The sequence below is a fragment of the Lontra canadensis genome, unplaced genomic scaffold (assembly GCF_010015895.1).
Source record: "Lontra canadensis isolate GAN:19392208 unplaced genomic scaffold, GSC_riverotter_1.0 scaffold115, whole genome shotgun sequence".
Taxonomy (NCBI): domain Eukaryota; kingdom Metazoa; phylum Chordata; class Mammalia; order Carnivora; family Mustelidae; genus Lontra; species Lontra canadensis.
The window spans coordinates 4,833,065-4,855,280 of NW_022631109.1; the positions used below are offsets into that span (position 1 = coordinate 4,833,065).

The 22,216-nt window shown below is 51.4% G+C and overlaps 1 protein-coding gene across 3 annotated transcripts in view; it reads left to right on the top strand.

Moving 5' to 3' along the window:
• The window catches only part of TSPAN18 (tetraspanin 18), a 174,431-nt gene that overhangs the window by 76,030 nt on the left and 76,185 nt on the right, over positions 1-22,216 (top strand). The window lies entirely within an intron of this gene.

Consider the following 22,216-nt stretch of genomic DNA (forward strand, 5'->3'; position numbering starts at 1 on the left):
AATAAGGCTGTACTTCTGATTTTCTTTAAACCTCAGCTTTCTGTTCTGTAAAATGGGTTCATTATGAGGATGAAATGAGATGAACAATGAAAATCGTTGACCAGAACAGCATAGTAATTGGCCTGTGAATCCTCAGTAAATGTTAGCTTAATACTGTTGAATTTTCAGAATCTCTGTCCCTCTTGGCCCCTGCTGGTCCTCCCACAGCCTGCCGAGGCCCTCTTCTATAGAGAGGGACACTGAGGCTGAGAATGCAGGAAAGCAATAGCTTTAAGTCCCAGGATTAGGAGAGAGAGAAGATCCAGGCTCCTGACTCATGAACCCATACTTTGTCCTGCCTGACGCTACTGCCTTTTAACGCTGGGAAAGCTTGGGCTGGCCTTAAAAAATCCGTAAAGTACTACAAAAAGAAATGTTAAGTAATTTATTGAGGTGAAATTCACGTAACATAAAATGAAGCATTTGGAAGTGAAGGCTTTGCTGGCATTCCTCATTCCCAGTGTGGTTCACCACCTACTGAGTTCGCGAAATGTCCATCACTCCGCAGTTAGACTCCTTACCCAGGAAAGCAGTTTCCCTCCCTTCCCCTCTCCCCCAGGTCAATCTGCCTTCTCTCTCCAAGCTTTGGCTCCCGAGGGATATTTCCTATAAATGGGATCATGCAATATGAACCTTTTGTATCCTGCTTCTTTCTTGGAACATGAAATCTTAGAGGTTCTTTCACACTGTGGGATGCATCTGGGCTCCGTTCCTTTTTAGTGGCCGGAGAATAGTCCACCGTTTGGATCTGGTACAACTTGCTTATCCATCGTCCATTGTCGGACATCCGGGTTGTTTCCACCTTTTCGGGCTCCGAGTACGCGTGTACATACACTTGTTTGAGTACCTATTTTCGAATCATATGGGTACACACCACTTTCCCTACATTTAAAAAATTTTTTAAAAATATTTTATTTATTTATTTGACAGAGAGAGATCATAAGTAGGCAGAGAGGCAAGCAGAGAGAGAGAGAGAGGAGGAAGCAGGCTCCCTGCCGAGCAGAGAGCCCGATGCAGGACTCGGTCCCAGGACCCTGAGATCATGACCTGAGCTGAAGGTAGAGGCTTAACCCACTGAGCCACCCAGGCGCCCCACCCCCCTACATTTTAAAGGATGAGGGAGACACGGGCTGCAATGTCACTTCGGAATATTAATAAACCAGCAGACATGGATAATTTAAACTTTGATTAATATCTGGGGGCACCCAGCTGGCTCCGTCGGTAGCGTCTGTGACCCTTTATTTCAGGGTCGTCAGTTCAAGCCCCACGTTTGGCACGGAGCCTAATTAAAAATAAAAAATAAAATAAAAGGTGTGGGAAAATGTGGTTAATATCTGTCTCATCCCTAAAAATGAAAAATCTTCCTGTTCTACAAACATGGCTTTTTTTTTTTTTAAGCTTTTATTTATTAGAGAAAGGGGCAGAGTGAGAGCACGAGACAGGGAGGGACAGGGGGAGAAGCAGGAACCAGGAGCCTGATGCAGGGCTCGATCCTGGGACTCCGGGATCATGACCTAAGACAAAGGCACTCACCTAACCAACTGAGCCACCCACGTGCCTGCAAATGAGGTTAAATACCTCCACTTTCCTGGTCAGTAGAATTTTATCCATATATACATGTGCACACGTGGGCCTGAGCCTTCTCACATGGTAGCTGCTGCTTTTCTGCTGGTAGCTGTCCCACTGGGACATTGTGTCTCTGTTGATGTTTATTGACATAATCTGATGTTTTGGTTTTTTAACTGCCTCCATTAGACACTCAACACCATTCCAAGGTTGGGAGGAGAGAGAGAGAGGCATGCTCTACAGTTAGTCTTGGAAATAGAATTGGAAATACAAGCATTATTTGTCATCCAGTGATAAACTCCTTGACGGCTTGTACCGTATTTTATGCTTTTTAAAACACATGTCCTTTCGTGCTGAGAATAAAGTTGGAAATCCGCAAAGGTGTGCTCAGTGAGGGAGTCACAACATTACTCTGGTATGCTGACAAGTCCTTGAGCGAAGCTGGCTGTTGGAGGTGAAATGAGGAAGCCCCAGGAGGAGCACAGGAGGGTCAGCTGGCTTCCTGGGACAAGAGCTGTCACTGTGAACTCCGTGAACGGGCAGGGCCGTCCACACCATGTGTCGCCATTGGCTTGTTTCTCCAGGCTGCCCCTGGAGAAGAATCCCACCGCTCTCCAGGATGACTCAGAATAACATCCAGGGTCTCCACCAGGAGGGCCTCCAGGTTGGGATATCTTCTATCCTCCTGGCAGGCCTCACCGGCATGTCTTTTGCGGATCTGCAGACTTGCATTCAGATCTGGCCACTTACTGGCTGGATGACCTTGGACCAGTGACTTAATCTCTCTGGGCCTCAGTTCCTTTAGAATGTTATGGTGACTGTAATGTGCTTTGCCAGGTGCCTGGCTCATATCTGGGGCTTGGTTCTGTGATTATTGTTACTATACCTTTTCCTTCCTTGCTAGACATTTTGTTTCTTATTTAAATTTTTTAAAAGATTTTATTTATTTATTTTGGGGAGAGAGAGAGAGTTTGCGTGCTCACGTGTAAGTGGGGCCAGGGGGAGGAGCAGAGGGAGGGGGACAAGCAGACTCAGCGCTGAGCTGGAAGCTTGACCCAAGGCTCAATCTCACAACCCTAAGATCATGACTTGAGCCGAAATCAAGAGTCAGAGGCTCCATGGACCCGAGCCACCCTGGCGCCCTAGGCATTTTCTGTTTCTGATGTGCCATAGAAGCTGTGGCTGAGTTAAAGGACGCCTCTGCTCTCATGAAAGATGGTCCACGGGAATGAGAAACTTGCAAATAAACACAGAGGGCAGATCCCATGCTGCTGGAAGATGGAGTAGGGACTGACTCCCTAATCTGGCTCCCGGAGGCGAGAACTGATCTCCCGGTGGAGAAGATGGGCCCCCCTCCCCTGGCATTCCCGGGGTGGGGGCCCAGCGTGGGAGGTGTTTTAGACAGGGTGAGATACATGGCCTGAGGTTAGACAGCTGGAGGGCTCTAGGTGTCCTGAGGTTGAGGTGTGTGTGTGTGTGTGCGCGTGTGTGTGTGTATGTGTGTGTGGTTAAGGTAGAATCTCATAGCTACATACAGCCCAAGGTGAGTCGTAAATTAGGGTCGGAAGTTAGCGTCAGCCTTGGGTTAAGGAGTAGCCTTGACTTTGACTTTTGTACCCCTTCAGAACTAGCCAATCACCGCCCAAAGAGGGAGCTCAGGGAAGGACACCCCACGGGAAACAGGGAGCTCAGCAGATGCCAGAATGACTTCTCCAGACGTCTCCCCACCAAACTCATCCCTCTGAGGAAGTCAGGCGTCATTATCATTAAGGCACATGGCAGGTTCATGAAACGGCTTCATGGGCTGGAGGAGGGGCTGATGAGTTCTTAGCCAAAGGGGTATGGGGGAAGGGGGAGGGGATGGCGCAGGTAGCCCCTCGCCTAGTGATGCTCCTGCTTCTGGCACCGTGGGGCCTCTGGGGTCCCAGGATGGCTGGAATCTATCCCCACACACACAGCGCACAACTGACTTCTTTTGCTCTGACAGAGATGCATACTCCCTGCGTGTGAGTTCATTAGTGAAAAGACAGAGCATGGCCGTATCTCCGTGGAGCCCTCCCAGCACTAGGCCTGCCCTTCAGATGCCCCACATACCCCTCACCTCACCGCAGCCCTGGTCTCCTGTGCTCAACCCCCTCACTCCTTCTGAGTGGTCCTGACATTTGCCCAGGACTTTCTCCATCCCCTCCAGCCTGCTCCTGACCTCAGCAGCCTGGGGCTTCCTTCTTCCGCAAGACAGGGGCTCTATCAAGCTGCTTCAGAGATATGACCCTGAGCAGAGAAAGGCCAGCTGAATGCTGAATGCCCTGTGGGCAGAGACCCATGGCCACGACCTGGGGACAGACACACGGGAAAGAGGCTGCACTTGGAGCTGATAGTGGGATCCTTTCCCATCTTGTCCGCTTAGGACTCCTTGTATGATCATGGGCACTCACGTAAGCTCTTTGAGTCTCAGTTTCCACAGGGGGAAAGTGGGGAGCATGACACATGCTTGTCTCTGTGGGGCTGCCCCAGTGCTCAACACCCGGGGGCTGAGTAAGTTGGAGACAGGTTTATGCTTCTCGCTTCCCAGACAGCCTGGCAAAGCCTTCTTGAAATTTCTACTCAGCAGGCACAGCTGGGAGAAGGACCTCTAAGACCTGGCTTTGGGCCTCTCCTTGCTGTGTGACCTGAAATAAGACACCAGTCTCTCTGAACAAGGCTGAAAATGGGGGCCCTGGCGTCATGGCATACGTGGCATATGCTGTCAGTGCTGTGATTTTGCCTTTATTTATTTATTTTGCAAAATCTGTTAAGATCCAGCACTAAGGGGCCCAGGAAGGAGTGTGTGGGTGAGAGCACGGTGGCCACCGGTGAACCATCACCAGAGGGCTCGCTGGGCAGAGCCATCCTGGCTCCTCGGGGCCCATTTGCCCAGCCCTGCATACCCAGGATGCGGGCACACCCCGACCTGGAGAAAAGTCTGAGCAAAGCAGAGGCTGAGATGTGAACAGAAGAATCAGGGGGCAGAGGCCCTGGGAACGGGGCCTTGGAGACAGAGCCTTCAGAGATCATCAAACTTTATAAAGCAGCAAAACCACTTTTTTCAAAGGAAGCCCAAAATAGGAAACAGACAAAAGCAAAGAAAGGAGTCCTCGGGCGGTTTAATTCTTCATTGTGTGGTGGAAAATGCCTCATTGTTTGTGGCCCGTCAGCAGAGCACCAGGGTGGAGGGTCCCAGACTTCATTTCCTTTACCAATAAAATTTTTTTTTCTTTTTAAGTCAGAACTGACATCGGCATCTGGCTGATGGCCTTTTCCTGTTGGAGAGTAAGGATGTTAAAAAAAAAAAAAAAAAAAAAGGGCAACTACCATCTTCCATCCCATTATTTCATAGAAGAAAGCGTTGCCCCTTTCTCGGACAGGACAGGATGGGAGGGACAGGGCGTTACCAGGAGGACTCGTCTTGAGTTTGCTCATTGGCTGATGTGAAACTGGCAGGTAGCAAAGTGGCAGGTGGGAGCCCTTTCCGGAGGGTTTGCTATCATAGGGTTTGAGAAGTGTTGACTTGTTGTGATGCCTCCTTTTCCAGGTGTGGAATCTGAGGCCCTGAAATCTGCACAGCTCATTCACTGGCTGACACTTTTGTCTGTTGCCTACAATTCACATGCCTTGGTTAGCACAGTAGCTCCAGAGAGATATTGCATCTAGGAAGGCGGGATCCCAGAGGGACTCGTGGGCGGGATCATTCATTTATTTGTTCATTTGTTCATTCATTCATTCGTTTCTTCATTCATTCAATCATTTGCCAATAGCTTGTTGAGCCACTGCAGAGCGCCAGCCAACTAGGAATATCAACTATGAACGGGGCAAGGTACCGCCTAATGGAGTTTAAGGTCTGATGGGCAGAGATATAAGAGGAAAATTCAAGGAAGTGAATAAACAAGATGATGTCAGGGAGTAAAAGTGAAGGGGTTGTGAAATAAGATGGCGGGTGGTCGGGGGTGTCTCCGAGGAGGTGAGAGTTGTGTGAAGAACTGAACCGTGAGAAGAATCTGGCCATGCAAAAAGCTGGCAGAAGAACATTCCAGAGAGAGGACATCAAGTTTAGGGGGATGGGCATTGTTTTGGGGAGCAGTCACATGGCGGTTCCAGTGTGCTGGCCCGTGGGTGTGAAGGGGAGGGGGGGAGGTGAGAGCAGGCAGAGGCTTCATCGTGGACCCTCAGGGCCAGAGGTGCTCAGGAGACCTCACACTGGGGTCTGCCTGTTGGTTGGCCATCGTGGAAATAAACGGAAACCTGCCTAGACTTCAGACTCTGATGTGGCAGCAGGGGGCTTCCTGGCCCCCCAGCTAGGATGTGACTTCTACCCTGCCCCATGAACAGACTAGGGTGAATCAGGGCCTGGGAGCATCTCTCCTGTCCTCTCAATGTCCTTCTCGGGTCTGAAACCAAGGCACCAAAATAAACCTGTTCCCATTCCCGGAAGGTGACTGGGAATGACGGGAGGCCAGAGGCTCACTCCCCCAGCAGCACTGCTGACCCGCCCCTCCCCAGGGCCTGCTGGGCTTCAGGGGGCACCCCCAGAACTAGGCTGTGGGGTCCAGAGGCCTGCCCAGCTGAGGCATCACCTCTGCTATCATTGGGGGGGCGGTATGTGTGTGTGTGTGTGTGAGTGAGTGAAGGGGGCTCTGGATTGTTGAGGACTGATGGGATTCACTCGACCAAATTTATTGAGCACCTCCTCGATGCTGGGGATTGTTCTGGGCCCCAAGGACGCTGGGGCAATGATACTAAACACATGCCTTCGAGGAACACAGCCCATGGTAGGTGCGCAGAGGAAAATAAAGATGGTGACGGGGCATTGTGGTGGAGGGAGGGGTGTGCAGCTGTAGTCAAGAGGGACTCCTCTTCGAAGAGGAGCTGTTGGGCATGGAGCGCGAGAGCCACCAGCCGTGGGAGGTGAGGAGGGGGCATGTGCCAGGCCGAGGGAGGGGGGAACAGGATTGCATATGGCAGGAACGTAATGGGGGCTGCGTGCTGCAGCAGAGAAAATTGGGCTGGACAAGGGCAAGGGTAGTAAATGGGATTTCCTGTTAGTGCTGACTCCGGGTAGCACCTGCCAACGCACCTAAGAGCCTTCTGAGGTCCCTTCTGGGCTGATCAGCCAGGAGTGCTGTACTCGATTAGTGATGTCTGCCACAGACGAGATCATAAGGGCTACGGGCAGGCCCACGCTTGCCATTTCTGGATCACTGTGGACTGAACTTGGCAGGAGACCACGCTGGCTGTTTGTGCTTGTACCTGTCTTCAGGATCTGTGGACTTTCTTCAGCGTGTGCACCTGGCACAGCCGGACACCACAGCAGTAGCGACTAACGAGAGGCCTTTCCTTGGAGTCTATACCAGGCCCTGGTGCTCGAACCCCAAGAAGTCCTCGTAGCAGCCCTAGGGACGGACCTTACATCCTTTCTCTGGGATTTGAGGCCCAAAGAGCCAAGACTGGAGCCCATCTGACTGCAAACTCCCAACTCTTTCTGCTGTAATAGCCGCCTCCCGGGAGAAGGTGAGGGCCCGGCGCTCATTAGAGACTCCACCCCGACAGTGAGTCACTTGGGGAATGAGTCGATGAGAGATTGATGCTGACTGCCTGCTTCTCCTGTCCCTTACTGCTCTCCCTGAGCCTGCGGTCTCCAGTGAATTCTGCCTCCAAACCAAAGTGCGTATAGATTTACTGGAAGGAGCTGGCTCCCGGGCTGCCTGCCGTCTGGGTGCAGGGAGCAGACCAGCCCAGCCAGCCAGAGCCTGGAGGCTTTCCCTTTCTGCTGCTGTTCGCATCTCCCTCTCCCCCGCCTTGCTCCTCAGTTCTGACCCTGCCCAGGAAGCATAAGGAGGTGAGAGAGACACCCGAGTGTACCCAGGCTCAGGTGTGGCTGACGTTTAGGGCCGGGATGTTGGGCCCAGCCGGGCTATGGGGTGGAGCTACGGTTCGCAGCCCCAGGCACAGTCTGATGGGGCTACTTGATTTATTTATTTTTAAAGATTTTATTTATTTATTTGAGAGAGAGTGCGTGCAAGCAGTGGGAGTGGCATAGGAGAGAGAAAGGGAGAAGCAGACTCTCTACTGAGCAGGGAGCCCGATGCGGGGCTTGATCCTAGGCCCCTGAGACCATGACCTGAGCCGAAGGCAGAGGCCTAACTGACTGAGCCACCCAGGTGGGATGGGGCTACTTTAAGGAAGGTCTCTTCTCAGGGAAGTGTGAGGCCAGAGCGGCAGGTGCTGGGGCCTGCTTGGCAACCCTTTCGGAAGGCACTGCATGAACCTCACTGCCTTGGCATGCTGGAGGGGCAGCTATGGGCGTGCCCGAGGCTCTGGGCAGGGCCTGGCCCTGCTGTCTACCAGCATCCTGAGCTTAAAGAAGTCATTTACCCTCTCTCCCTCCTAGTAAAATGGGACTTGTAGTACTTATCACCAAAGTAATGCCACAAAACAGAGGACTCCAAAGCTCAGTGGCTTAAAGCAATGTTTATTCTCATGTTCAAGGGCTACGTGCGGGTCGACTGCACCTTGGCTGGCCTGGCCTGGCCTCCAGACTCTGGGCTCTGGCTGAACGTGGGGTTTGAGTCTGCTCTATGTGTCTCTCTCCTCCTTGGAGACTGTGGTCTCCCCTTCATGGGGTTCTCCTGGGGCCCAGGCTACAGGGGCAGGGACCACCGAGACATGCTCTCATGACGGTTGACCAGAACATGAGGGCCCTTCCCGCCGCTGACCCTGGGTTCAAACCCTTAGCCGCTATAGTCCAAGTACTTTCCCACGGTGGCTTCTCTTACATCCAGCCTGACGACAGTGCCCAGGGGTACCTGCCGTCACTTCTGCCTCGTAGTTAGAAAGTCTGAGGCCAGAGAGGAGCGTCCCATAGCTGAGATCCCTCAGCTGGGAGGCCGGAGACTCTGTCTGCAGACCTCTGATTCCTTCCGTGCTGACTGCTAGTATCTGCTGCCTTCAGCCTTGAACCTTTATTAAGCCAGGGGAGCAGAGAGCACTGGCCTGCAAGTCAGGATATCCAAATTTTGCCTCTGGCTAGGTGTGCGATGTGGGCAATCCCCGTTGTTTAACTTGGCGGCTGTAGAGCCGATGGTGAATGTCAGGAAGGCCCACTTCCCTCCGAGAGCCCTGCCCGGGCCGCCCTGCCTGTGCAGAGGACGCTATTTCTATACATCCTCCAGGACGCAGCCCTCCTGGGCTCTGACCCTGACCTTCCTCCACCCCTGGCTCCGAGGCCAAGGAGATCCTGGGGCCCAAGGGCCAGAGGATTTCCGGGCTCAGCCCCACCAGCTGGCTGGAGAACGTTCAGCAGGGCCCTTCTCCTGGCCTTCCACCACCCCCTGCGGCCTGGGGTCTCTATTTCCAGCTGATGGGGGCAGGCAAGGAGGTGGCCCTGATTTTGTTGAAGGATTGCTGGCCCAGGATCCCGCATTTGTCTCAGACCCGGCTCCCTGCTTCTCTCCTCTGAGAAGCAAGAGAGGAGGACCCTGCTCCTGAGGGCAAGAGAGAGAAATCATTGATCTGGGTCTCAGTTTCCCCAATGGTATGATATTAAGTCCTGCCAGACCATGTTGAGGGAATTGAGGGAGCTTCCCTGGGGGCAGAGTTGGAGAACCCACCCTCCCCCTTGTCCCTCCATCATCTACCTAGTCCCCCAGGGCTGAAAAACAGGGCAGCCCGTGTCTTTCATCCTTGCAGGGGAAGGGAGGAGGAAATTATTTTTATTTATTGCCCTCCTTTTATGTGCAATAGCTATTATACTAATATAATATAATATTACATATTTTATATATATATATATATATATATATATATATATATATATATATATATATAAAATGTGTCCTAGATTAGCCTATAATGTCACTAGAAGAGCCCTGGCTAGTGCTCAAGGCCTAGCCCTGAATCCTGGCCCTGCTGCTAAGAGCACACCGTCTGAGTTCCCTGAGCCTCAGTTTCCCTATTTGCCAAGTGGCCCAGTTGATCTATTATACCACTTATGACCCTGATAATCCACAGTTGAGCCTGACAGTTGAGCAAACAGTGTAGGCCTTTGCCTATCTGAACAGGAAGGATCATCTTCACAGACCCAAGTTTTATGGATTGCCTAGAACATTCACTGGCGCCCAGGTCATCGATGCTTCTGGTTTCTAGATGGGAATCTAGTCCTAGAGATGGAATCAGCTCGTCCTGAACACACCCCCGCTTCCATGTCACCTCAAGACAGACTCTTCTCTTGAGCAGTTTGCGCTGATCTTTCTAGAAGCAAGAGCGGGACAGGATAACCCTTTAGGCTCTTGTTCTGAGCTTCTGTGTGGGAATTTGAACCCCGCCAAGTGCCTTCGTGCTCCTGGGAGAGCTGGGAGGAACTGGTAATTACGAGGGGTGAGGTCAGGGTATCTGGACTTCAGGGAGGGGAGGTGGGGCTGTGGAGAGGGCCGAGGTTCACGTCCATCACGGGAGGCCCAGGGAACCTGGCTGTGTGTGTGTGTGTGTGTGTGTTTAGGGTTCTTTAAAACCGCTAATTGTCAGGGTAAAAATATTTTCACACATTCGCTCTCCAGGAGAACATTCTCACTGAGCATACTGGCAGCCTCATTGAAGTCAAATGGCCACAGTCAACATGGAAATCCTAATTAATAGACGTTCGTGCTGCTCTTGGGCACGGCAGCGGAAGTAATTATCATGATTTAATTGACTTTTCTCCCCTCTGTTATGCACTCTGCTTTTTCCATTTTCTTGAGCTGGGAAGGTTTGTTGTTTTTTGTTTTTTGTTTTTTTTCTTTTTAACCTTCTACCTCTCTTCCCACCCACCCCCCCGCCCTGCCCCTTTTATACATACTGTCTCTCACACCAGTGCTCTATTGGTCACATCCTGTAACAGTAAATATTGTGACAGCACAAATCTCTATACTGCAGAAGAGTCCAGAGCTTGAGCCAATGGCTTACTTGTGATGAGTATATCGGTTTTGTAAAGATGCATTCAGACCCAGCAGTTACTTGCTGTACAGTTAGTTACTTGCTGTGCATCTTCGGGCAAATTGCTTCAACTTTCTGTGTCTTAGTATCCTCATCTCTAAGATGATAGCACTTACTCCATAAGGTTGTTATGAAAGATCTATGACTTCGACCTTGCGACAGGCCCAGTAAAATGTGTGTGTGTATGTGTTTTAAGATTTTATTTATTCATTAGGCAGAGAGAGAGTACAAGCAGGCAGAGAGGCAGGCAGAGGCAGAGAGAGAAGCAGGCTCCCCACTGAGTAAGAAGCCCAATGCGGGACTCTATCCCAGGACTCTGGGATCATGACCGGAGCTGGAGGCAGATGCTTTACCAACTGAGCCACCCAGGTTTCCCCAGACCCAGTAAAATGTTAGCATAGTAGGAGGTTCAAGTGAACGGGGGCAGCAGCTCCCAGTGTCCAATAAGTAAGAATATCCTAGAGTTACAGACACTGGGGGCTGCAGGGAGCCCGAGCCATCATCGAGGTGAGCCATCTACATTGTACACCTAGGGAAGTTGAAGCACAGGGAGGGTATGTAACTTTTGCAGGTCAAGTAATTTTGACTAATATGTTGTTGGGCTATTTGGCATGGAGCTAAAATTAAGACCAAGATATTTCCTTAGGTCTCATTGGGGATTATTAAGAGCACTTGAGTTTTAATTAGAAATTACAGGTAATACAGTAAGGGGGAAGAGAAGATGAGCCTAGATTGTTTTCTTTCTTTTTTTTGTCCCCCCATGGGCATGCCAAATTAGACTCATACAAAGGTTTGAACCTTTTGAAGTACATTACCATCATCGATCATCTTTCTCAGATGGTTCCTGTGTGTTAGGTCAGTGGGCAAGATGTTACCAATCAATTGTGTTATTTTGGACAATTAGTCTCTAAGTCTTGGTTTCCTCATCTGAAAAATGGGATACATTACCCTACCTGGAACAAACGCTTCTCAAGGGCAGGGATGGTTTCTCCTTTAGCCCCTCTTCCTCTTCTAGAACGTTGTCTAGCCCACAGTAGTAGGTGTCTGCAGAAATGTCTAGAAAGGAACCGAATAATGATCCCTTGAGGTAGTCGCGAGGGTCAGAACAAATCGGGTGCATAGACAGGCTATGTGGATGGCTCTGTTCTTGAAAGGTGAGGCATCTGATACCGGAACTGAGCTTCTGAGAAGTCCAGAGACTCCAGTCTGCAACCGCAATAGAGAAATGGGGTTGAAACACGAGTGGAAGATTTGGAAACGGTGACAAGAGGCACAGACAGCGCTTTTGAGAGAAGTCTGGTTGTGAAAGGCAGGGGAGGGAGAGAATCACAGCTGTGCATCGGGGAGAGGTCAAGGGCTGGGGATACCAGCGAACTTCTGCATGTTGATGAGACAGGGGCTGGTATGGAGGGTACTCAGGAAATGTCTTCTGGATGAAATGGACTTCTGGGGGCATTCAGGGTCTTTCTCAGCGTTACCAATAACTGTGGGTGAGAAAGTTCGTAATAACGAAGAGCCCGGGACTGTGGATCGGTTAGGATATTGCTAGGCACCACACAGGGTAAACCATGAGTCTCAGCAGCTTCACACAACCCAAATTTATTTCCGCTTGACAACTCTTCAGTGAAAGTGGAGGGCAGCTTTCCACACAGTACTTAGGGCCCCTGCTTCCTTCCATCTTCAACATGTGGCTTCCAAGATCACCACGGAAGGAGGAAGAAAATCTTGAGAAGGCTCATCTGCTTCCTCATCACATCATTCCCACTCCTGTTGGTGAGAATGAGTCACATGGCCACATAGGTGCAAAGGAGTCTGGGAAACGTAGTTCTTGGATGGCCCACCCCTTCCTCATCACATTGGCTTGGAAGGGTTCACATTATGCTCGCTCCCATTGGTGAGAATGACTCACAGGGACACATAGGTGTCAAGAAGGCTGGGAAATGTAGTTCCTGGCTGGCCATCCCCTTCCCAGCCACAACTTTTCATTCTGGAAGGGGAGCAGGAGTGTTTGAAGGACAGCCACCCTCTCTGCCCTGGAATTGCAACCCCTTTCAGCTGTCTGAGGAGTACTTGCCAAACACCCGAGGAGACACAGTCTAACTGGAAAAATGTCAGACCCTAAATGAAGACCAGGATCCTCCTCCTGAGAGCAAGAGATAGAGAAATCACTGCTCAGAGCTTCAGTTTCCCCCGCTGTATCATGTTAAGTCCTGCCAGACCACGATGAGGGACTGAGGGAGCTAAGGGTTAGCATGAGCTGGCGGAACTGAGTTTGAAGACTTGCTCTTTCCTTACCTGGCTGTGTGACATCGGGCAGGTTTCAAACCTTTCTGAATCCTCCCTGACTTGCTGGGAGAATCGACGAGACACCTGTGACATAGCATCGGGTCCCAGTAAACGTGATCGGCCGCTGTTAGTATCACTACATCATCAGCAGGGGAAGGTCACCACTTAGGTTCAAGAGCAGGATGGACAGAACTGACATTGCCGTGAGATATTTTTGTCTTCAGCACCTTGTATCACTTTCTGTGACCATTAGAGGAGCTCATTTGGTCACGTAGCTGGAGAGGAGCAAGAGGAAGGAGTCAGCCGCACTGGATCTTTCTGCCCCACTCACGCGGCAAGACCAGGATGTGTGGCGCTTGTCCCTTCCTGGCTCTAAGAACATGTTCTGGAGTTCTGCTCTGTGGCCGGCTCTTGCAAATCAGCCGGAACACAAGGCTTGGTACCGACCTGAGCACTGCTACCACCATCACCACCACCACAGCCTGCTTTCCAGCATCTTCCCTCCTTGTCAAACCTGCCTCACTGTCACAGTTGGGAGTTTGGAGTTAAGGCTTCTGGGTTTCTTCAAGTTTGGCTGAGTTCCAAGAAATCTCTAGGCTCCCGGTTCTTCCCTCTCTGCTAGGGAAGGTTGGGTCAGCGCCCCTCAATCCACACCCCCTCTAGCTGTCCTTAGTTAGCACTCAGAATTGTTGGTCCTGGTGACTTCTTTGGTGTGGGAAAGTGTTGTCTATTCCCCATTTTGACTTATCTTCTGGCCTCTCTAGCGGGACCTCTGACCACTGGCTGGCTGGGAAAAGAGACAGGGACAAGAGCTGTCTGTGGTGGCCTCAGTGTCTCTGAGGAAACCAAGCTGTGAGGGGAGGGTCCCTGAGAAAGATCTGAAAAGAATATTCCGCCAGGAGGGGAATGGGTCATTCTGCTCTACCTTGGGTCTTGGGGCAATCAGCGTGGCTCTGTGACCTCCAAACAAAGCCGGCCCCTGGCCTGGGGCTGTGGGAAGCCGGGCAGGACAATGGGAGGAAGGAGAAAGCACAGAGATAAAGCCCAGGGCCCAGAGGTCTGTGCCTGGGACTTGGAGGAGGGCTGCTGCCCCCACTGAGAGGAGGTTTCAGGGTAAACACGGGCTGGGCTTCCTGTAGGGCCAGTTTCTACCGTGCTGTGATTGTTGAAATAATTGTTTCCTCTCTGGAGAAGCCTGAGCAAAGACAGACTGGGCATCTGATGCTTCTGCAGGGACACTGCTGTCATCCATCCGTCCGTCCATCAGTCCATCCATCTGTCTGTCCATCCATCCATCCGTTCCATCCATGCATGTCATAGGTGTTTATTGGCACCAGCTGATGACAAATTTGCTCAGTTCTGGGAATATACAAATCAACTTCCACCTACCCCTGTCCTCAAGGAAGTCTTTTCTGGTCCCAGAGACAAGCACCAAACAGATCTGCACCGTTCAGTGAGGCCAGGAAAAGAAGACCATGTGTGCCTGCGCTTTAGATTTGGTGCTGAGGACGGAGAGGCTGACTGACTGTCTGTTGGGACATGGGTGCCATCCAGGGCCTCATGCTGGGAGATCAGAGATGTTCTGACCCGAAGGCCCTTGGTGCCTCCTGAGTATCAAAGGTGGGCAAAGAGTTCCTCTGCTTTTAAGGGTCCGACTCCAAACCGAAGGACTGTTAGAAGGCAGTCAGGTAGGTGCTACTATTTTTCCAGCACCTTCCATGTGCCAGGAGACATGGGGGTTTTGTGTGGAGGTCTACCTGACCCCAGCAACCCCTCGCCTCTCACAGACAGGGTCCTGCCGTCCTTTGTCACCCTTGCTGCTCTCGGGGTCTCTACTACGGAGTTCTCGGGCTCCAGCAGGGGCTGAACCCCTCCTAGGGCAGGGCTGGTCTTGCACAACTGGATATGGCCAAGCATGGGTGTGGGGATGGGGGGGCTCCTGATGCATGGGAACAGGAAACAGGAGTCAGGGTTCCAGAAGGTCTCTGGAGCAGCACTTGAGCCTGATAGAAACACGTCAGGCTGGCTTGTCTGGGTGTTCCTACCACCTGGGGTCTGGATTCTTTTACACGGCCATTTGATGGACCCTCAGACTTCCCTGCTTTATAAAACAGAGACCCTGCTGGCCGGTGTTCCATTAGGGAACTTAGCCTGGGGTGCTTGCTTGGCTCGGATTGTAGCACACACAAGGTGAGGTGGCCTTGGAAACCGGGGTGCTTTCCACCAGGGCTTCCCTGGAGCAGGGAAGACTAAATAGATAGATGGATGGGTAGATAGATTAAAAAAAAAAAAAAACCTCTGCCTCCACTGGCACATGAACAGGAGGCATTTTTGGATTGTCCGTGTGTCTGTTGGCTGTATCTCCAGCCATAGCCCTTCAGCTTGCTGGGTGCCAGACGCTGAGCTCAAAGCTTTACACGCCCCATCTTCTCTCACTCAGTTTAGAAATGAGGAAACGGACGCACAGAGTGGTTAAGTAACTTACCCGAGGTCACACAACTTGCAAGCGGTAGCGCCAGGATTTCAAACCAGAAGTGTCAGACTCCAAAAGCCAGGGCTTGTTCTTCGTGCTGTGGGTCTGCCTCTTCATGTCTGTGTGGCCTTTGTGTCCAGCGAGACACATGCAGGTGCTGGTAATCTGAGCAGAGGGGGAGGCGGCTGTAGCAAGAGGAAGGGCATGGTTTTACTCTCTGCATAAGGTCATTTCTCCTAGATGCCTTTCCCCACCCCTGAGCCTTGGGCTCCTGTGCCCAGCTGAGCCCAGCCTTCCCTGGTTGGGAGGCTCACTCTTCCCCACCTGAAGATGCTTGGATGCTAGGGTGCTCCCTAATATGGCCTGCCCTGGAGCCTTTAGTTAGTGAGGGCCCTGCCTGGGGGACAGGTCCCTGTGGACCGGGCAGGAGCTGTGGGCAGAATTCCACAGGACACTGCTCCCACTGCCTGATGGTTGCCCAGGCTGGCTGTCATCCTCTGACCTCAGATCCCATCTGGTGACCTCGAAGCCCTGGGGCTGATCTTCCCAGATCCCTGGAATGTAACACAGGACAGGGCTCCCAGTGCGGAAAGCCCATAGACTGACCAAGACCAGCAGGCTCGGTGTCATTGTCAAGTGCTCTGAGGGTTCAGGAGGGGACTCACCCTTGGAGGGCTGCTGTCTTGAAAGATTTCTGATGCTGAGCTCATGTTGGGGGGCCGGGTGGTGTGTGCTGCGGAGAGGTGGGAGCAGCACCTTGGCATCTGAGACCTGGCTCTCGGCTCTGACCCTGAAGCCATGGGACTCTGAAGTCCCTGACCACTCCACACCTCCCACCCCCTCCCCCCAGAGCCTCAATCACCTCATCTGTGAAACAGAGAGATGCGGTGGGAGAGTTGAGTTAGATGATGAATGTCTCTCACGCCATCCATGTGCCTTGATCTGAAATTTCAGGAGTCGGGGGAGGGTCTCCTCAAGGAGAAGTATGGAGAGAGGGAACTGAGGCAGAAATAGGCCCAGTGTTCTGGGGATGGGGGCTAAAATAGTCGGTGGGAAACAAGCAAGGAATGAGGATACAGGATGCGCTTGTCAGCTTGGCTGAGCGTCTGTCCCCATCCTCGGACCCCACTCAGCTTGTCACCCACTGCATTCCCACCTGTCCCCAGTTTCTGTCCTCCCTCCTCCGCTGTAGCTTCCCTTGTCCCTTGGTCCCTCCGAGTCCTGGACTCCGCATGTCTGCCCTGGAATAGAGGAAGGGCTTCAGCTTTGTCACCTCTGTTCATCTTTGTCACAGCCTTGCCCAGGTGTGCCCGGGGCTCTGGAGACAGGTGCGTGGGGAAAAGGGCAGTGTGGAATCCTACAAGAGAAGGTGGCAAAGAGCGGGGAGCCCTGTGATCACCCTGCCCTGGGCTAGCTGGAAGGCCTCTGGCAATTCTCCTGGTTTCTCTGGGACCTGCTTCCTCTCTGTGGGGGGATGGGGAGATCCATGAGGACTTCACAAGGCTGAGGTCACCATGGGGACATCTACAGTGTCACCTCACTGAGGAGGGGCCCCAGAACGGCCGGCCGAATTGAAATGACAGACATGAGCTCACTTCCATACGAGCGAGAAGATTCCCGACTTTACAGCTAGACCTCTTGCCGAAACTCCGGACCCCCATCCCCTGTATCTGGGTTTTCCACACCCTCTGTACTGGCTTTGAAGCTTCTCTGCAGCCAGACTGCGGTGAAGGAAACCTCAGTCCACCCGCCGTCAAGGCCATGGCCAGGGAATCCTCTGGGACTTGCTCCCTCCTCAGTCCCGTCAGACAGCACATCATCATCATTAGGTCCTGTGCATTTTTCTTCCTAAATAAGTCTTGGGTCCACCCTTCTCCTCTCCATCATCACCCTCTTGGAAGCCACCGTGATCTCCCATGTGGACACCTGCTCTCCTGCTTTCACTTAGCCCCTCCCACTAATCCAGTCTCTCTGCCGCAGCCCAGACATTTTTTTTTAAATGTATGTTTATGTCTTAGTTTACAGATTTTATTTTTTTTTAGAGCAATTTTAGGTTTAGAAAAAATTTAATCAGAAAGTACAGAGTTGGGGCGCCTGGGTGGCTCAGTGGGTTAAAGCCTCTGCCTTCGGCTCGGGTCATGATCCCAGGGTCCTGGGATCGAGGCCCGCATCGGGCTCTCTGCTCAGCGGGGAGCCTGCTTCCCTTTCTCTCTCTCTGCCTGTCTCTCTGCCTACTTGTGATCTCTGTCTGTCAAATAAATTTAAAAAAAAATCTTTAAAAAAAGAAAAAAGAAAGTATGGAGTTCCCAAAACACGCACACACACTCCTTTGTCCTGTTATTTACATCTGCATTATTGTGGAACAATAATGTGATGATGGATGAACTGATACTGACACGTTATTAACATCCGTGGTTTACATTACGGTTCACTCTTGGGGTTGTATATTGTATGGGTTTTGACAAAGGTATACTGACATGTGTCTGTCATTACTGTACGTATCATACAGGGTCTTTTCGCAGCCCTAAAATTCCCCTGTGCTCTGCCTAGTCATCCCTCCCACCCTCCCTGTCCTTACTGCCTTACCCAACCCCTGGCAACCACCGATCTTTTCACTGACTCTATTGTTTTTCCTTTTCCAGAATGTTGCATGGTTGGAATCACACAGTATGTGGCCTTTTTAGACTGGCTTCTTTGACTAAGTGATATGCATTTAAGGTTCCCACATGTCTCTTTCTGGCATGATAGCTCATTTCTTTCACTGCCGATTAATAATATCCCATTGTATGGAAGTTCTGCAGTTTCTTCATCCCGTTTAACGACATCTTGGTTGCTTCCAGTTTTTTTGGTGATGATGATCATGGGTAGATCATGGGTAGAGCTCCTGTAAACATTTGTATGCCAGTTTTTGTGTGGACACAAATTTTAACTCATGCGGCTAAACACTGAGGAAGGTGATTTCTGGTTCGTATGGTAAGAATATGTTTAGTTTTGTAAGAAACAACCAAGTCCTCTCCTGAAGTGTGCTGTTTGCCTTCCCATCAGCAATGACTGGCCGTCTCTGTTGCTTTACATCCTCGCCAGCATTTGGTTTAATCCGTTTGCGGGGGGAGGTTTAGCCATTTTAATAAGTTTGTAGCAGTATCTTCTTATTGTTTTATAGCCCAGACATTTTTGGGAAAAGGCAGTTTGAATCACCCCTGCCTCTCTGAGCATGTTGTCCTCCCACTGGCCCGAGAATAAAACCACTGCTCCTTCGATGGTCTGCCTCTTTTCTCCTCTCCAGGTTACATCATCTCACCCACCCCCTACCAGCCTCGTTTCGGTTCCTAGAACAGTGAGGGCCCTTTCTTCTATCGGAGCCTTGCACAGGTTGTCCCTTCTGTTAGAGCACTTTCCCAGCCCTCTGCTCCTGCCCCCTCATCCTTCAATGTTCCACTCAGATCCACCTCCTTGGGGACACCTTCTTCTTCTCTCTCATTCCACTCAATTTAATGCCTTCATGGCACATATTTCGAACTGGAATTACAGATTGATTTGCTGGATTACTTTTTTAATAAGAGTCTGTGAGCGCCATGGGAGGAGGAACCACGTCTGTTCATTCACCACTGTATCCCTATGTCTTGTAGGGCACTGGGCATCAAGGTGTTACTCTATATATTTTTAGTGATTGGAGAGCAAATGTAGCCAGGCAGGAGAGGAAAGAGGAACTATTCACTGAGCCTCATGTCAATATCAGCCTTAGTCTGTAGGCACACTCAGGTTCATTATCTTCTTGGTTTTTAGGAGAGAAGATCATGTGGTTGACAGGTAAGGAAACTGAGGCAGAAGGCAAACTCAGATTTTTAAAGTGATGCTTCCCATTTGTTAAATGCTGCCAACGATGTCATAATTAAGAAAAAAAATTTTTTTTAAGATTTTATTTATTTGACAGAGAGAGAGAGAGAGACAGCCAGAGAGGGAACATAGCAGTGGGAGTGGGAGAGGGAGAAGCAGGCTTCCTATGGAGCAGGGAGCCTGACACAGGGCTTGATCCCAGGACCTTGGGATCATGACCTGAGCTGAAGGCAGATGCTTAACGACTGAGCCACCCAGGCACCTAGGAAAATGTTTTTGTTAGATGCCACTGTGCTGCTGCTGTGTGAGGCCCACAGAGCTATGGTCCACTAGACACCAGTTCAAGCTCTGGCTTCGGGCTGAAGCAGAAAAGCAAGGGAGGTCATCTGGGAATCCTGCTCTGTCCTACCCATCAGTTCTGTTGAAAGGCTGTCTCCTACCTTAGGAACTGATGAAAAGATAATGTATGCTCAGAGCTCTGGACTCAGACAAAAGACATGGCCCAAAGGAGAGATGTTAGGGCTTCATGGTACACCAGAACTGTCAAGTGTTATTATAGTCCTTTGTCCTTTGCTTTCAACGTCCCTCGCCCAAGCCCTTAGGGGCCTGAGGCCCCCAGAACTTGGCTTTGGAGCAGGCAGGCCCATAGAGCCAAACCTGGACATCACTTTGCTTATTGACACAGTATGTTGACTGCTCCCCTGTCCTGTTGGAGAAGTCTGGGTCATCGAGTGTCTGGGTCATTAATTTACTCATTCATTCATTCCTTCACAAAGGTATATGGATGTCCACTAGGCACTGGGCTGTTTTCTGTGCTAGGGAAACATTGAACAAAGTCTCTCTTCTTACAGAGCTTGCTTTCAGGGAGTGACTGGAGTGCCAGAGACAGTCTGGTCTGGGAAGGCCTCTTGGAGGAGGTGACATCTGAGCAGAGACCTGTAGGGAATGAGGGAGGGAGCTGAGTGAAGATCCGGGATAAGAGATTCCAAGCAGAGGGAGAAAGGTGCCCAGACCACCCGTGGTGGAGCATCTTGGGGTGTCCCAAGAATAGGGAAGAGGGCATTGATCAAAGGGGAGGAGGGAGAAGGAAAGCAGAAGAAGATTGCTCCTCTGAGTTTGATGGATGCTGTCTGAGCCCTTGAATTGTGTCATAGGACATCTCACTGGAGTCCCCACTTGGTGACATACATGTCATTATACTCACTTGTCCAGAGGAGGGAAATAAGGCACAGAGAGGTCAAGTCATTTGCCCCAAGTTAGCATCCATCCTCAGTGGCCAGTGGGTGGGATTTTAACCCCTACAACCCGCCTGCTCCTTTTCATCCACACGTTCAAGGCATCTTGCCAACCAACGTCCGTGTACCCCGCACAACTAGCCCATCCAACAGTGTCGTGAACGAATGAATGCATGGATGATTCCTTCATTCCCTTTCTCTCCTTCTTTTTCCCTCCTCTTCTACTCCTTCTGTCCCTCCCCAGCCCAGCTTTTATTTCCAGTTCTCTACCCAAGAACTTACAATTCCACATCTCGAGTGTGACCCTCTTCCAGCGCCCAAAGAATCTTCCCGCCTCTGAGCTGCTCTGTCCACGTTGACGGCCAGATGTGCCTGGAACCTGCCTGTCCTTTCCCCCCAGACCACACTAGCCGAGAAAGATCTAGTTCTCTCTGTGGCATCCTCATTCTCTCAGGGACTCCTTCCCCTGAAGCCAGAGCCCGAGCCTGTTGGTCTGCTGTGGCCAGGCCTCCCAGAGCTGTGCCTGCTCACCCTTCCTGTGCTCTCAGGTGTCTCCGGGACCTTCCCTGGCCCAGCAGCAGCCTGCGGCCCAGCTCCTCTCTCAGTGGATAGCCTCCACACCACCTCCCCTGCTTCAGAGATGCTCATTTATCCAAAGAACCTCAGTGTGGCCCACTGCTGGTCTTCACTGACACTTCAAGGCTTTGATAGAGCATGGGCCTAAATATCCTGGATATCCTCAGGCCTTTACTTTCCAACAATGCCCCTTTGCTATCTTTCCAATAAGGCTACACACCACTCTGTACTTGCACTCTGGGCCTCTGCTTACACAGGCCACTCCGCCAGGAATGACCCTCCTCCCCTCTCTGCCTGCCTAAAGCTTCCACATTTGGAAGACACCTCCTCCAGGAAGCCCGCCTCTACTGCTCCAATAGAAACACGCGCTCCCGACTTTGAACTCTATGGCATATTGTGTGTTCCTTAGTGTCCACTCCCATTCCTGGCTGTCCATGACTCGGGGCTGGACACGAGGACCTGGGTTCAAATCTTAACTTTCCTCCCTATTGGCTGTGTGACCTTGGGCAAGTAGCTTAACCTCTTTGAGCCCCATCCTTTCACCTGTAGAGGGAAATAATAGGACTGCCTTGCTGGGTTCATTTCATGATTGGAGACAAAAGAAAGGCCCCCTAGCTCCATGGTGGCAAAGAGCCAACGAAGGCTGATGGGTAGTAAGTAGCCTTCCTCTGCCTCGAGCAGCCTTGATGCCGAGGGGATCACCTTCCCTCCCTGACCTCCTGGCCTTCGTTGTCCCCCCCACCGCCCTTCCGTCACCACCAGCAGCCCTTCCTTAATGACCACTTTTGAGCCCTCGGAGCAGCTGTGGAGTGATGTTCTCTTCTATGCTGGACTAGGCTCACAAGGATACTCAAGGAGCTCGCCTGCTGGGGCCAGATTCACCGTGGATCGTTGTGCGCCCAGCAGGGAAGTGGAGCTGGGAGGAGGCGGGCCACGCTGTGGAACCGAGAAGATGCCGCCACTTCCAGCCCGCGTGCAGACCCCGACTCTGATACCTGCCTCACCTGGGCTCTTGGTTTCTCCTTCCTAAAAGTCACCCTGTGGGTCTCTGGGATCCGGGGACCTGCAGGGGGATAAAGACGTACCTCCCCCATTCCCGGTCATCTGCAATGAAGTGCTCACACCTGTGAAAGAGGGGAGGCTGCTTTGCCCATCACCCACCCCGATGGAACCTGCTGGGCAGACAAATAATGGGCAGAAA